Source organism: Panthera tigris, chromosome F3 (assembly GCF_018350195.1).
Source record: "Panthera tigris isolate Pti1 chromosome F3, P.tigris_Pti1_mat1.1, whole genome shotgun sequence".
NCBI classification, from domain to species: Eukaryota; Metazoa; Chordata; class Mammalia; order Carnivora; family Felidae; genus Panthera; species Panthera tigris.
This window is the reverse complement of record NC_056678.1, coordinates 46,453,023-46,470,114: the sequence shown is the minus strand read 5'-3', so window position 1 is coordinate 46,470,114 and position 17,092 is coordinate 46,453,023. Positions and strand designations below refer to the sequence as shown.

General features: G+C 32.4%; 1 non-coding gene across 1 annotated transcript; it reads right to left on the bottom strand.

Moving 5' to 3' along the window:
* Window positions 1-9,221: 9,221 nt before the first annotated feature.
* TRNAQ-UUG lies at window positions 9,222-9,306 on the bottom strand. Its single transcript has one exon. It is a non-coding gene; the product is annotated as a tRNA-Gln (tRNA).
* Window positions 9,307-17,092: the final 7,786 nt, after the last annotated feature.

Sequence of the window (17,092 nt, the reverse complement as noted above, 5' to 3'; positions counted from 1 at the left end):
TTTTAATATAGCCTAATTTATTATGCTTGCTTGTATGGCTACTGCTTGTCAAGTCCTGACTGAGAAATAATTTCTACTCAGATTTTGGTGATATTTTTCTATGTGTCATCTTCCAAGAGATAATTCTTTTTATATTCACACTTAGATCTGAGCACTATTTTGAATATATTTTTATGTTTGGCATGAGGTAGGGGTCACAACATTTTTTAAATTTGTCTTATGGCTGTTTAAGTGAACTAGTAGTATTTCTTAAAACACCACTCTTGCCTCTCTTTTCACTGCAAAAGCAGATTTGTCACACATCAGGTAATCATACAATGTGTGTCTGTCTGGTTTCTCTTTTCTATTTCATTGGTCATCTTTTTGTATTCTTGCACTAATACCTCACGGTATTGTATACCAATGCTTTGTAAGAGTCTTGATATCTGGTATTTGATGATGATGATACTAATTATTGTGGTACCATTTTTTGTTTGTTTTATGCAATTCTTCTTTATGCTATTAAATGGAAGGGCTACTTTATTTTCCTGGTGAACATATTATCATTAAATAGTGGCTTTCTATCTCACTAGTAATACTTTTTGCTGTAAAATCATTTTGCCTTATCTGCTTTTTGTTTTCCAGTCTGATACCTAAACTCAACTTTAGGATGAGAAAGTTATTTTCAGTGGAAATACTTTACTGAAAATGCCATGCCAAGTGTCATAAAATGTAACCACATCAGATCCAGGTGTAGTGACCAGTTATCCCAGATCTGTTTACTTACATCTTTTTTCTTTAATGTTATCCCCCAAAAAAATACTTATGAGATTTCTTTCACACTAAGATCTATGTGACAGCTCAGTTCCACTGTTATATTACTTGGTAACAAATGGGTTAATATGCTTTATGATTCCCATATTTAAGAAATTGTTCCTAGACTTGGGGAGCAAGGATGAAAGGAAGATCTGGGTTTTTTCTTACAGTTACAAGGAGAAAGGGAACTAGAAGCCCTGGTCACATGGAAATTTTTTAAATTTATATTGGAGACCTGTTTAATATGTCATACATATAGTTTATTGAATTTAAGCTATCGACATTACTGTAAATCAAGGAGAAAGCACATTAAGATTAAATGGGTGAATGTTTCTATATCACTTTTATAATTAAACATTGACAATAAGAAATATGTCAATAATTTCAAGATGACTCACCTCTCTCATATTAGTTACCGAGTTCTGCTAATTCTGCCTATAAATATACATGTATTGTCCCCGTTTTCCATTCTTAAAACTTGGCATATTTTAACTTTCCATCCTCACTTTCACCACATTTTTGTGCATATTATACACATAAGTCACTATACACACCAAACAATCGCAAAGACATCATATTTTCTTTTCTCTCTGAACTTTTTTTTCTTCCGAGTTTTTATTTAAATCCAAGCTAGTTAACATACAGTGTAGTATTGGTTTCAGGAGTAGAATTTAGTGATTCATCACTTACATATAACACCCAATGCTCATCACAAGTGCCCTTCTTAATTCCCACCCCCCATTTAGCCCATCCCCCCACCCACCTCCCCTCCAGCAACCCTCAGTTTGTTCTCTATAGTTAAATCTCATGATTTGTCTCCCTCTCTGTTTCCCTTCCCCTATGTTCATCTGTTTTGTTTCTAAAATTCCACATATGAGTGAAATCATATAGTATTTGTTTTTCTCTGACTGACTTACTTGCTTAGCATAATACAGTCTAGTTCCATCCACATCATTGCAAATGCCAAGATTTCATTATTTTTTATAGCTGAGTATATATATATACATATATATATATATATACATGTATATATGTACATGTATATATACATGTACATATATACATGTATATATATATATGTATACATATATAATCTTTATCCACTCATCAGTTGATAGACATTGAGCTCTCTCCATAATTTAGCTATTGTTGATAGTGCTGCTATAAACATTGGGGTGCATGAGCCCATATGAATCAGTATTTTTGTATCCTTTGGATAAATACCTAGTAGTGTAATTGCTTGGCCATAGAGTAGTTCTATTTTTAACTTTTTGAGGAACCTGCATCCATATTTAGACAAGACCTTTTCTTTGTATGAGTTGATTTTTTGTTTGCGGTATCTTTCTCACTATATTCACATGGCATTCTTGGTTACATTTCAAGAATAAGCTTGTGCTTCACTTTTATTATGAACACATCTACACTCCACATTGTCCTCTCTGGCACAAAAAGTAATTTCCATAATCCAACTGTCCCTTTTTCATGGACTTTTGGGTTCTGATGTCATATTTTGGGATTGGACCTTATCCTTACCTTCTATTACTACTAATGGGAAAATAATTTAATTTTTTAATTTCCAACTGTGTAATGGAAATAATAGAGCCTACCTCATACATGCATTATAATGAGGTGGTGATAATATGCTTAGGTTAGTAGCGAGAACATAAGAAGAGCCCTATGACTATTGTTAATAGTGTCATATATCTCTTGTTTACTGCAACGTGATTGGTGATTTTTTCATCTTGCATATCTGAAATAGCGTGAGCTCATTAATAAAGATTGTGACTTGTCCATGACTTATTAGGGAGAGATAAGTTTTTAAGTAATCCAAACCTAAGCCAATGTCTAATGCTAAAATTGTCTTTAATAGTCTTCAAAATAAATAGATTATCCAATCAGATGGTTGTACTGAAGACTGAGATTACATGTGTTGATTTCTTGTCAAACTATAAAGTGTTATACAAGTATAGGTTGATATATACACATTAATATAACCAAATTTACCTTTGCAGCTTTCCTCTTCAGTATCTAAAAAGAAACTCGTTGTGAAAACTGGTTGAGTAATTCTGTCAAATTTAAGACAAATTCTGAAAAACTTTAGAATGAGCTCTCTGGAGAAAATATGCAAAGCCACCATATGTTCTCCTGTTTTTACCTTTCATGATTCATGAGTCCAGAGGTGGTTGTTACAGACATAAACTCCATATGAAATGAGACAAATTATTTATTCTCAGTAAGAAAAATGGTTAATGCCTCACATTAGCAGCTTTTCAGACTTTTTTTAGCAGCTTCTAAGACTTTGAGGAAATGTTTTGAAAAATCAAACCTCACCAAATGCCTATACTCACCTGTGATATTGTAAGGAATACATTTAATAATATTATAATATGTAGTCATAAATATATGATGATTGTAAAAGTCACATATGCATTTAGATATCTTAATAATATATAGATTCAAAGTTTTCAAGCAGATTGAAGGTATTTACATATTACTGCTTATATGGCATTAACTAGACTTTTATGTACCAAAAAATTATATAAATAGAAATTTTAATGACTATATTTGACTAACACATTTGGAGATATCCAGGGCAGCACAGCTGCCTAGCATACATAAAATAGATTCTTGTGCCAAGTTCTGTAATATACTATGGAACTACTGCTAGAAAAAGAGGCAGAAATCATAAGCAGGTGGTATTTTTACTGTTTTATTATATTATTCTCTAGTTTCTTCCCTTTGGCTACTGTTGCCTACCAGATGTGCTTTTTATCTTTCCTTTTAATTAAAAAAAAAAAAACTTTAATGTGATCTGTATCTTTACTTGGCTTTATACTCCAGAAAAATATCAGTTTAAATACTGTTTAATGACCAGGATTAAAAACACTATAGAGTTAAAATAAATAAGACTAGGTTAGTTAAATATGTAGAAAAAAACTCTTCAATAAATATTGGGTACATTTGCCATTATCTAGAAAAAAAAGAAAATAAATTTTGGAACCATATAAACATTTTAAAATTTCAGGATACAATATATTTAACAGTTATATATTTCTAATAGTCAATAAAAATAGCTATATCACTGTGTATCAACCATCCAGTGGCAGATGGAATACATTTTCAACATTGAAACATTCTCAGTATCTGTACATGATATGACTCTGAAATATGGAAGTTTAGTATTTTATTCCCTTTGGGAATTGGTTTAATGATGAAATCACAACATGATCCTTTCTCCTAAATAATGGAAGATTAAGAAAAAATTAAAGAGAAGTCATGGTTTTTAGTAGGGTTTATTTCCTATTTAGATTTTAGATAATTTAGTCGTTATTTTAATTATATGTTTTATTCATATATATTTATAAAAGAGAAAAACAAATATAAAAAGTATAGTGATTATAACTGATGCCAACTGTGTTAGACCCTATAGTTGTCCAGGAAAAACAATAACCATTCCTTTCCCAAAGAAAACTCACAATATAAAAGGAGCCAGAGGACAGGTAGATGGAGGGAAGGATTACATATATAAAACTTGAGTAGAATGGTAATAAAGGTAATGTCCAAGTGTTATTGAAACATAAAGAAAAATGTGACCCAAATCAAAAAGGAAAGAGAAAATATCATGTAGAAAATAATCATTTGATCTTGAAACGTGATTAAAAGTTGTCTAATAAAGTCATGGAAGGAAGCAATATGTGAGGGAGTTCTAGAGGAGGGCATTCCTGGAAGTTGATGGATCTGTTAAGGTCTAAAGGAGTTGGTATGGATAGGGAAGTAGACTCTGATAAAATTCCAAGGGTGTTTTACAACTCTTACACACATGCACACACACCATTCACACATAAAACCACTTCCCCTTTATTCTGTGATCAAGAAAAATGAGCAACTAGGTAGAAGTAAGAAAGGAGACCTTCTTGTGGTTCAGACACTGGGATATAAGGGGAATTGAATGAGGAGTGTAGATGCTTACCTATTTCTGGGTGGCAATGGCATTTTATCAAACTAAAAAAACTCCACATTCTTCAAAACAATAAAAAAAGCATAGTTTTCATTGCCCTGGAAAAGCCATGTGGTTTCCAAAATATTCAAAAAGCATGAAAAACATAGTCAAAAAACCTTCTGTCATGGCACAATAAATAATCCTGCCTCCTTGTAGAATCAACTTCCCCTCCTCTATCTCCCCAGTACTTCAAAATTAAAAATACCGACTGCCTCAGACTGTCTTATGTAAGTTTGAAATGAGGCCACACAAATCTGTGGAATCCATATAGTACATCTGGTTTATAGGCTCACCTTACAAAATATCAAGATTCTTTCAGAATACATGATATCTCTTCTTGGATAAGGCTTTTTATTCAATGTTTTGCGTTCCACTGGAATCCTGTTCTAGCTACAAGTCTGGGGAAATGAGAGTTAATGTTTCCTGAAAGAATCAGCATCCCCTTGAAAAAATCTGCCTCAGATAAAGGCATTAGAGACTTTTGAAGAGTCATCTATCTAATCTCCCCAAAGGTGAGAAAGGCATGCAAGTGTGAATATACTCTTGTCCTCAGATTAATTGAAATCTACCAAATAGAATTACTACTCTAATTCTCAGGACCTTACATTTTCCCAATTAATACTATAAATTTCATTAAAAAGAACATTTTGAATTACATTATAGTTTTGCAACTTGCATGATAAAATTCAGTCTTTTTTTTAATGTTTATTTATTTATTTTTGATACAGAGAGAAAATGAGCTAGGTAGGGGCAGAGAGAGAGAGAGGGAGAGAATCTCAAGAAGGGTCTTTGCTGTCAGGACAGAGCCCAATGCTGGACTCAAACCCATGAATCGTGAGATCATGACCTGAGCCGAAATCAAGAGTCGGATGCCTAACCGACTGAGCCAGCCAAGTGCCCCTAAAATTCAAAGTCCTGATTTCAGGTAATATTTTCTGCATATTCGAGACATAAGAGATTCTTTTGAGCATTCATAGAAGTACTGTGGTTCTCTGCCTTGTGCCAAATTTTTCATTTTCTTTACTATATTATCTGGAAATTAGTGAGGAGTAGCCATTTCACCTAACAATCCTTCTCATCTACAATTTCATCAAAATCTATTACAACAGTTATTGTTCTCCTAAAGCTGTAACATTAATAGATGCTTCATTCCAGAAGACTTCTGGTGATAATTTAAGTAGCTATTTGCCACTGCTGGCCCTGAACTTCCAGTATCCTAGTTCCATTAAATTAAAGCCATTAATCTCTTTGAACCTAACCAAATCAGATAAGCAATTCCAGATTCCTATCCATAAAGGGTGTATTTCCTGGAACCATTTCTGTTCCATATACTTTCTATTTTTATATTCTTTTTTATTATTAATTTTTCAAGAAAACAAAATGTTAGTGGCACCTGGGTGGCTCAGTCAGTTCAGGGTCTGGCTCAGGTCTTGATCTCACCATTTGTGGGTGGGAGCCCCATATCAGGCTCTGTGCTGACAGCTCAGATCCTGGAGCCTGCTTCAGATTCTGTGTCTCCCTGCCCCTCCCTTGCTTGCGCTCTGTCTCTCAAAAATAAATAAATGTAAAAAAAATAAAATAAAAGGAAACAAAATGTTAAATACTTGACCACATTACTTCTCATATATCTTACACCATAGTTGCATAATATTTGTTCTTATTATTACTTCAAATACATATTTCAATGTGGATATTTATGTGACAACTCTTTTGAGCAAGGGCATATCTGAGAAAAAAATATGTGAAGTATCCTGTCATATTTAAAGACAATTCAGTTGATAGAATTCTAAGTCCAAGAATATTTTCTCTAAATACATTAAAGATATTATACCTCTATATTCACTATTGCTATTGGGAGCTAGATATCTGCCCAATGCTCATTTCTTTGTTGATGATCTCCTCTCTTCTTGGAAGCTTTAATATTTACTATAAAATTTTTATTTGCTCAAATTTTATTCTGTATTTTCCTTTCTTTTTCTTTTTTTTTTTTTTAATTTTTCTATTTTCCCATTATGCCTCCATCTTGGAACTCCCTGTGGCTCTTTAATGTGCAGTTTTTCATCTCTTTCTAATTCTGGGCAAGTATTCCAATTTCTCTATCATTACTTTTTTCCTAGAGTTCCTACAGCCCCAATTTTGTCACTTCTACCACTATATTCTTTATGTATGATTTTATCTTTTCTATCATATATCTATCTCTTTCTATTTTCTTTGATGGAGTTTATCTATTTTTCAAGTTCAAAAAATGCGTTCTCTATCTGTGCCAAATTTTCTATACTTTAATTCTCCTTTTGATTATGTACTTGTTTTCACACCTACTTGATATTACTAATACAGTTATTTATCTTCTTAAGTAAATATTTGCTTTAATAAATTAGACCATTTTTATAATTATGTTTTACATAATATTTTATTATTTTTACTTTTAAATAGAGTCTCAGATGTCATGCCATCCCTGGGAATATCAGTCGTGTCATCTGAAATTATGGATAAGGAAACAGTTGCCGGCAAGGCTCTAGTTGGTCTCATTTCCAGTTTATGTAAAAGTAAGTAACCAGTTTAAAAGACATCTCCGTTATTTAGTGGAAACCCCATAGGAGCTTTTTTCTTTTTCTTTTTCTTTTCTTTTTTCTTTTTCTTTTTTTTTTTTTTTTTTTTTTTTTTTTGGCCAAAACTTTGAAGGTGACAGTTTATTGGAAAATAAATTGAAAGAGTTAAGTTACATCTCTTTTCACATTACTTTTTCTTCCAGGTAGCAGAAGATTAAGATCCTAATTCTCAAAATTACACTGCTCAGTGGTAAAGTTTAGGTAATCTGTATAGAAAGACTTTTTCCAGTTAGGGTTTTTATATTATAGTGGATATTGACAAGAGGTTGAACACTGTCTATGACTTCATAGACAGAATATATATATTCTTAAGAGTTTCTTTTGAGTATAAGTTGGAAAGTGAATGTACAAAATATTTGAGAATAGTACAGGCCTTCAATTTTAGGAGTTATTATAATGTGTTGAAAGCTGTCAGGGCAACAAATATAATCTCAGAGTTTGTGTGTAGACAGAGGTTCTGGCCTTATATTTGATGGCATTAACTGGAGAATTACCCAGTGTGATTCGTAAGGATTCATATGGTTGTGATAAAAACTTATTGCAGACATTTAACTTTATAGCTAAGGTGGGTTTTTGTTTGTTTGTTTGTTTGTTAACTAGAAGCTCACATTCCTTTGCTCTTTCCCCTTCTGTTACACTTTGTAACTATAAAATGAATACCATACATGACACAGGAGACCCGTGAATCAGAATAGTTCTTTAGAAACACATAACATGTTTTAAGATTTAAAATAAATTTGGATTCACTTAGATTGGCCATACGTACCTATAAATAGGCATGTTGATGGAACTATTTCTATGTTATTTGATTTAATTGTTGTCATTTGGCATTCATGCATGTTTCTCTATCCTATCCCCAGACTGAATGGTCTTCACTTAATATAGCATAGTGGTCATTGAACAGAATGAAGATTCTGGCACTCCTAAATTCTCATTTAAGCACCTATGAATTTGGGTTAACCTTGAAAGTAGTTCTGCTACTATACTGCATTGCTTCCTAGAACTTCCATCAGATCATTTTTAATTATTTGCACATCCTACCACTCCACTGGGCAACTCCATTAATAACAACTGGAGACGCATTTAATTCATGGTGATTTAGAGACAAGAAATAAAGAGAACTGAAAGTCCAGGGACATCTGGTTAATCTACACCAATATTCATTTCTTCTGATAATGCCCTGTGGCTACAGAGACCAGGCATCACTGCCATTTTAAAAGAAAAAAAGAAAGTGATAGGGAACCAGAGAGAAACAAGCACTCTGTAACATTCCATTTAATGCATAATCAGTTAGCTATTCATTGTAATGATGAAACGATGGAAGACATCTTCAAATTGCTTCCTTTTTTCCCTAAAGGTTGCTTATCTGAACATTCTTGTACTAAGGTCTTTGCATAAGAGTAATTCTAGGGTAGATACCTGGAAATTGAATTTTAGGCTCATGAATTCTCAACTTTACCACATATAGACAAATGTAATCCAAAAGTACTATAAAAATTTGCTATTTATATGCCACACATGTGTTAGAGTTCCCTTGATTTTCCTTCTTCATAGGAAATTAGTATTGTCAGTCTTTTTATTTTAAATCAACTTTATAGGTGTATAATGGTATTCTATAGTGCTTTTAATTTGCATTTTCTTGTCAATGAGATTAATTATATTTCTGTTTGTTTGCTGACTATTTAGGTATTCCTTTTTGTTTTTGTTTTTTTTTTAATGTTTATTTGTTTTTGAGAGAGAGACAGAGCGTGAGCAGGGGAGGGGCAGAGAGAGAGGGAGACACAGAATCTGAAGTAGGCTCTGAGCTGTCAATACAGAGCCTGAGGTGGGGCTCGAACCCAGAAATCGTGAGATCATGACCTGAGCCAAAGTCAGATGCTCAACCAACTGAGCCACCCAGGCACCCCTGACTATTGAGGTATTCTGTGAATTTCTGCCAACCCAAAGATTTTATCAATTGTATCATTGGTCTTTTTTTTTTATTATTTATGCATAAATATTTAATATATACCTTTGGAAGTAATATTTTCTGATAATATACATTGAAATATTTTTTGGAGGCTTTCTAGGTCACTTATTTTTTCTATAATTTCGTTTTTGTGACAATATTTTAAATTCTAATATAGCCATAATTGTTGATTAATTGCCCTCTATATCTTTTTGATTTTCTGTCTTTTCTAAGAAATTCTTCCTTATGTACAGGATCATAAGTATATTACCATTTATCTTAGAAAATATTTAAAATGAAGATTTTGATTTTTTATAATTTTGTTCACTTGAATGTTTTATTGCATTGTGTATTCATTAGAAGTCTAATTTTTCTAGATGCTTTTATTAATATTGTTTCTCTTGATTAATGCATGCTATCATAAATTGTTTCCATATTTTATTAGTTACTTTCTGTTCTTTTTTTATTTAATGTTCTCTTTATAATTTCCAATATCAGTGCTATAATCTCTTGATTACCATACTATTAATATGTCTTTATATCTTGTAAAAACAAATGATTCTTCTCTTGTCCTTCTTCTTCTCTTTCATTGATTGGGATTATGTTTCTTATAGTGATTTTTTGAGGAAAATTGATGCTATCATATTATCATGATATGATATCCACTGATCCTATTGTTTTTTGCTTGAACACATTTTTTTCCTTGACATTAACATAAATTCTGAGCTTCTTAAATTTAGTATTTTAGTGTTTTATGTTTTTTAATTCCCCAACCCCTTTTTTTCCAGGTTTTGAATTCAGAAGTTATGGAGAACTAACCTGGCATATTTTTAATATGTTTGATCTATGGCTAACAATAGCTATAAAAAAATAATTGCTTAACAAAACTTATCTAGGATTTTTTTCTTTTATTCTTTTCTTTTTATTAACTTTAAGGTAATATATTTATATAAATGAATTATAAAGAGTAGTCAGAAAATGAATGTCTACTAATAATTTTAAGAACTACAAGATTACCACTACTAATGAATCTAGATCTTTGCTCTAGCATAATTTAAAATTTTACTTTCCAGAGTTTCACTCCTGATAATATTGTGTGTCTCGCATTCTTGCAGTTTTATTTTCATATCAAAGCATTTATAAATAGTGTAATATCATCTTTCATTAAATCACTTTCTGTTCTTCAGGTCTGTGTTTATCTTCCTTCGATGACTGTTTTTCACTTCTAAAATTTCTGCGTAAAACTTCTGGGTAAAGTTTCTATTTATTTGAATCTCTATCAATATTCAACTTCACCTTTTTTATTTCATAATTTATTTTCCATTTAAATCTAAGTTATACTTTCCGTTATAATTTTGAACATCTTTTTTCCCACTCACACCAAGTCTTTTAAATATTATTCTTTAAAAGTTAATTTTATCAGGAATAAATTAAATTTTTGACTGTGAACTTTGCTGGAATTTTTAGCATTCCATTTCTTTTTTTAAAATTTGTATTGAGAGTTCATTTTCGGTAAGAGATTTTATTTCCTTTTCCCTCGGTTTAGCAGTTTTAAATCATTTGCCTTCTGAAGAACTATGGTCTTACAATGTATTTAATAACATTTAAAAATCTTTTCTCCTTTTGTTCACTGCTAAAAGTGGAAATACTGGCTGCAAGTACTGAGCTAATCTCATGTCCCCAATTTTGTAAAGAGTAATTTAGGGCTCTTACCAAACAGGAGAAAATCTATGTGAAAGATGAATTTGCTGTCCTCAGAGGTTTACCTGGCATACGAATCCAACATGGCTTTTTTAGTTTTCTTCACATATGTAGTCGCTCTGGGTTTAGAGCAAAGCACAACATCAAAGCTGACAGTAAGTGTGCCATATTGCCTTAGCTGTTTGGGCTGAGTGTCAACATTGCTTGGGGGTGAGAAAGAGCATGCACACTTCAATTATGAGAAAGAAGTTCAGTGTTTCTTGAGAGCACAGTGAGGACTGGGTGGTTATTAAAAAACAATAGGTAGGGTGCCAGGGTGGCTCGGTCGGTTGAGCGTCCTACTCTTGATCTGGGCTCAGGTCATGATCTCAAGGTCATGGGATTGAGTCCCACATAGGGTTTTGTGCTGGGCTTGGAGCCTGCTTCAGAGTCTCTCTCTTCCTCTCCCTCCCCCTCACCCTGTCCCTCACCCTCTCCTTAGCTCTCTCCCTCTCCCTCTCCTCTCCTTCTTGCTTGCTTGTGCGTGCCTCTCTCTAAAAAAAAGAATAAAAAAGAAAAAAAAAAACAGAAATAAACAAAAAACAATGGGTAACCAAAGACTGTAAAAGACTGTATAATGATGATCATTCTATGTCATATTAACTTCATCTTTATAATTGTGAGGAACCACTGAAAAATTTCAGGTAGCATTAGTAACATTTATATCCATGCTACTTGATCATTTAGATAAGAAATTGTACATGTTTTAGGTTTGTATATAACTTCCTCAGTAATATTGTTACTGTAATCTTGTATACTAATATGCATACTGTATCATCACTTTTCTCCTTTACTTTGAACTATTTTGGCTGCATAGTCTGCTCTTTTTTTCTTACTGGGGAAAGTTACAGTAAGTGATATAAAGATAAATTTACTTGTACATAATGCCCCATAGAGGCCACATAGTTGGTGACTTTCTCAGTTTGGCTTATAAAGACACCACAGGAGATTCAAATAGTATGGGAAACAAATATTCTTGGGAAAGGCACTATGTAAGCTTTTAGCAATCATTAGTGTTCATTTGATAATTGTATTCAGCCGTTCATGAATTTTGATCTATTTGTTTAATATTAATTAAGTTCTGTTCAGTCCAAATATCATATCTTACAGTTAAGGCAAACAAGGAGAACATTTGTTTGTGTTTGTTTACAAAGTCTCACAGTAAATTGGATTTTATTATTGAGACATATTCAAAAATTTATAAGTAAATTGATAGAATTTTGACATTAAACATTGTAAATAAATGCAAAATTCCTACATAACAGTTAAAATTTATAATTGAATTAAGAAATTTTGTTATAAAATTTTTAACCTAATTATTTCTTACATACGTTGTACCCTGCAATTGGATACACCAATCAGATACCTGTTATAAGAAAACATAATTTGATAAAAACTAGACGATATAAAAGCTGCTTCTATGCACTGTTTTACTAAGGCATTTAAATGTCTCTGGGAGGAAAATTCACTTTATCAACATGATAGCTTGATGGTACATAAATTCCTTTACTCTTTGACTACAATGTCAGTTATGCTGACTTTGCTATTAACATAATTCTTCATTACTTACAACAGATTTTGGTCTATGCAAAACAAATTATATATTCTGCTACCTCACCATCATAAACTAATGTCAGCCATAAAGTCTCTGGCATAACAACTTTTAACTTTGTTAGGCAAATTAGGTAGGATAGCGATATATAGCCAAGTTAGTGAGCAGTATATAATAACATGTTTTATTTTGGTTGGGCTATGTGATTTTACAAAGCAAAGCTTTAACCATAGAGTGGCTCTTTTCTGCATTATAAAAACACTCTCAGTTAAAGGTTTGGTCATAACTTTTATACATATCAGATTGAGGAATATAAGGAGGACTTCCACTTAAAAATGGAAGGTTAAGTATATGAATTCAGTTCTACTTATCCCCAAACCTAAATGTAATAAACATAATGAATTTTTTTTTAAATGCATAAGCCCATAAGGACAAAGTGCATGGAAAGGGTAAAAATCATGATCCTCGATAGAAATGAGTACTAGTGACAATTACTAGCACAGTATATGTTGTTTTTTAAAAAAATATTTTTAAATTATTCTCCATTGTTTTATGTTTCTTTCTATGAAAATGAGAGGTCTTGTATTAAAATATTCTTCTCTTTTCCCCATTCTTTGTTCTTTCTCAGAGAGTTAGAGTGGCTTGTATATTACTCAAGTGGTTGGAACTAACTTACCAATATTAGTGAACTCAGGGTACTTGGTCTGTTTCTTTCTCTCTATCCTTTATATGATGCTTTATAAGGATTCCGTTAGCTTGATGAACTCTCACATCAAACCATGCTCTAATTTTATAGTGATATAAGCGATATTCTGCTCTTTTACCATGATATTTTTGTCTTATTTCAATTGTTTCAGAACTTGAGGGATTAACAGAATTGTTATTTATTGTGACTCATCAATGACTTTTTGATCATAAAATGGATTTAATTATATTTCAAAAGTTACTTTGTCACATGTTTTTTTTTTATTTTTATTTTTATTTATTTATTTTTTAACGTTTATTTATTTTTTGAGACAGAGAGAGACAGAGCATGAACAGGTGAGGGGCAGAGAGAGAGGGAGACACAGAATCTGAAACAGGCTCCAGGCTCTGAGCTGTCAGCACAGAGCCCGACGCGGGGCTCAAACTCACGGACCATGAGATCATGACCTGAGCCGAAGTCGGACGCTTAACCGACCAAGCCACCCAGGCGCCCCTGTCACATGTTTTCTATATTGAAACTGTAATTCTGTAATTTCTCCCCTTTATATTTTCTCTGTGTACAGAAATGGTATTTTTATATCTATTAGATTGTTCTGACTCTTTTAATACACACACATATTTTATACTTCACAACAACCACATGAAATAAATATTATGACCCTTATTATGCAGATGAGGTACAAAAAGTGTAGCTAGCTTTTCTTAGATCATAAAGGTAGTAAATGGTAGAGTAGGGCTTCACATTCTGTCAGTCTGATTCCAGAATTCTAAAATTTCTTCTATATCTCACATAGTTTTTACTAGTTTCTTCATTAAAATTATGCCCAATAAAATATAAAATGAAATATATATATTTTTGAACTACCAATGCCATAGGTATTATTAAAAGTCAAGGGACAAAGTTAAATTATTCTTAAAGCAAGTCAGAAAATGGCATTAAATATTAAAGAATTCATAGAAAGTACTTTGTTTTGTAATTTATTGGCTATATTTCATGCACACATAACTACTTTAATATAAATGTACTTGGAAAAATAAAACAAGGATTTAAAAATCTATCAAAAAATCTCACTATCAACAATAAAAAAAATGTAAAATTTACTCAACTACTAACCTATATGTTAATTATAAGAGTGTGTAAGACAGAAAGAGTGAGGGAGCTGTTTCCTGAATTAATATATAATTAAAAATTTATAAAATAGATGTCTGCTTATGACCATGATACAGTAAGATTTCTAGACTTAACTTTCAACATAAATAATAAGAGAACAGGGGGAAAAGCTCAAAGAAAAGCAAGCAAACAAAAGTAAACCTTGGATAACTGAAAGCATAAGGTTGTGGTCCCAGAAAGCAGGAAAATCAGTGATGTGAGAAATAAAATTGCCTAGAGATGTATTATGAACCGCAATGCAGAGACAGCGATCCCAAGTAGAGCACAGTAATATCATTGAGCTAAGAAGGTAAAGATTAAAGCTGAGGGACACTAAGGCTTAAGTTGCAAGGCAGAGTTCAACATAGTTCTACACAGGAAGAGAGTGAGAATTCTGCAGATCAACTGCACTGAGTCTTTGCTGAATGCTAAGTGGCATGTATGTTGAAAGGTTATGAGATTAGGAAAGATGACAGGGTGATGATATAAACTGTATAACTCCTAGGGCTCTCATAAAGTACAGAGATTTATTTTCAACAAATGGTGCTAGAACAATTAGATATTCACAAGAAGAAGTAAAGTTGAGCCCCTATTTCACACCATCTAAGTAGTAACTCAAAATGTAGCTTAGGTATAATAAACATAAGACTAAAAAATTCTAAACTCTTAGAAGAAAATGTAACATACATAGTAATGATCTTTGATTAGGCAATGGATTCCTAAGTATGGCACAAAAGCAAGAAAGGAAAAAAAATGATAAATTTGATTACATCAAAATTTTAAAATGTTTTTCAAAGAACACTATCAAGAAAGTGAAAGGCTACCCAGAGAATGGGAGTAAATATATGTAAATTATATATCAGGTAGTGGACTAGTCTCTAAGATATTTAAAGAATTTTACAATTCAATAATAAAAAGACAACCTAATTAAAAATTGGGCAAAAGATTTGAGAAACCCTTCTTCAAAAATACATACAAATGGCCAATAGCACATGAAAATATGCTCAAAATTAGTCATAGGGGGAATGCAAATCAATACTACAATGTGATACTCTTCACACTGATGAGGATTGCTTCAATCCAAAAAGCACATGATAGTAATAAAAAAATAAACTGTTGGATTGGGTTGGAATACTTATCTACTGCTGGAAGAGATGGTGGAGCTGCTCTTTTTGGTAGTCCATCAAAAATGAAGCACAGAGGGATCATATAACTCAGCAATTTTAATTATGCACATATACTTAAGATAATTCAAAACAAATCCACACAAAGCTTGTAATAAATGTCTATAGCAGCATTATTTATAATTAGCCAAAAACTAGAAAAAAAGACAAGTTCCCATCAGTTGAAAATGGATCAGTAAAAGGTAATATATCCATATAATGGAATATTATTCCGTAAAAAATAAAATGAAGTATAGTTGTCTTCTACAACATAGATGTGTGTTGACCATATTATGATAAGTAAAAGCAACTAGTTAAAAAAGGCCATATATTATATGATTTCATTTATATAAAATGCTCATGATACACACATACATATATAAAGAGGAAGAGTAGATTAGTGGTTGCCAGTGGGAGTAGGGGGAGGGTATACAAAGGAGGAGAGATGTTAACGGATACAAAGTTTCTTTTGGGTGTGAAGAAAATGTGAAATTAGTGGTAACGCTGCCACAGTGTTGTGAAGATAGCAAAAACCACTGGGCTGTACAGTTCAAAAGCGTAAACACAAGAAAATTGCCAATCCATATCTACAGAAACAGATCAAATATTTAACAAATTTTAGCACAGATTCACTATAAAAGTTCTCAGCAAAGTACAACTAGAAGATAGAGTTGGTGTTCCTCTAAAATCATGCCTACCCTGAACATGAGAATGTGACTTTTTGGAAATCGGGTCTTTGTTGGTGTAATTAGTTAAGATGTAGATTAGAGAGGATCCTAAATACAAATAATAGTGTGCTTATAAGAAGAGGAGAGGACACACAGAGACAGCACCCACAGGGGACAACACAATATGAAGAAGAAGCCAGAGATAATAAAGCTGCATGAACAAGCCATGAAACACCATGGATTGCTAATAACCACCAGAAGGTAGGAGACAGCCATGAGATGATTTGTCACTCAGGGCCTCTTGAGAAAACCAACCCTACAGACACCTTGATTTTTGACTTTCAGGCTTCAGAACTGACACAGAATAAATTTCTGTTGTTTTAAATTACCCAGATTGTCATACTTTGTAAAAGCGGCTGTAAAAAAACTAATACAGAGGGGGCTCTGGGGTGGCTCAGTTGATTAAGTGTACAACGCTTGGTTTCAGCTCAGGTCATGATCTTGTGGTTTTGTGAGTTCAAGCCCCATGTCGGGTGCCACTGCCTGCTTGGGATTCTATGTTTCCTCCCTCTCTGCCCCTCTCCCGCTCACGCTGTCTCTGTCTCTTTCAAAATAAATAAACTTAAAAAAAAAAAAGAAAGAAAAATAATATAGAAGGAAACTTTCTCATCTTAATAGAAGACATTCTTATTAAGACATCCAAGTACAGTATATCATTTTGAAATTCCAACAAGGATCAAGATAAAATCCTAAAAGTTTTTT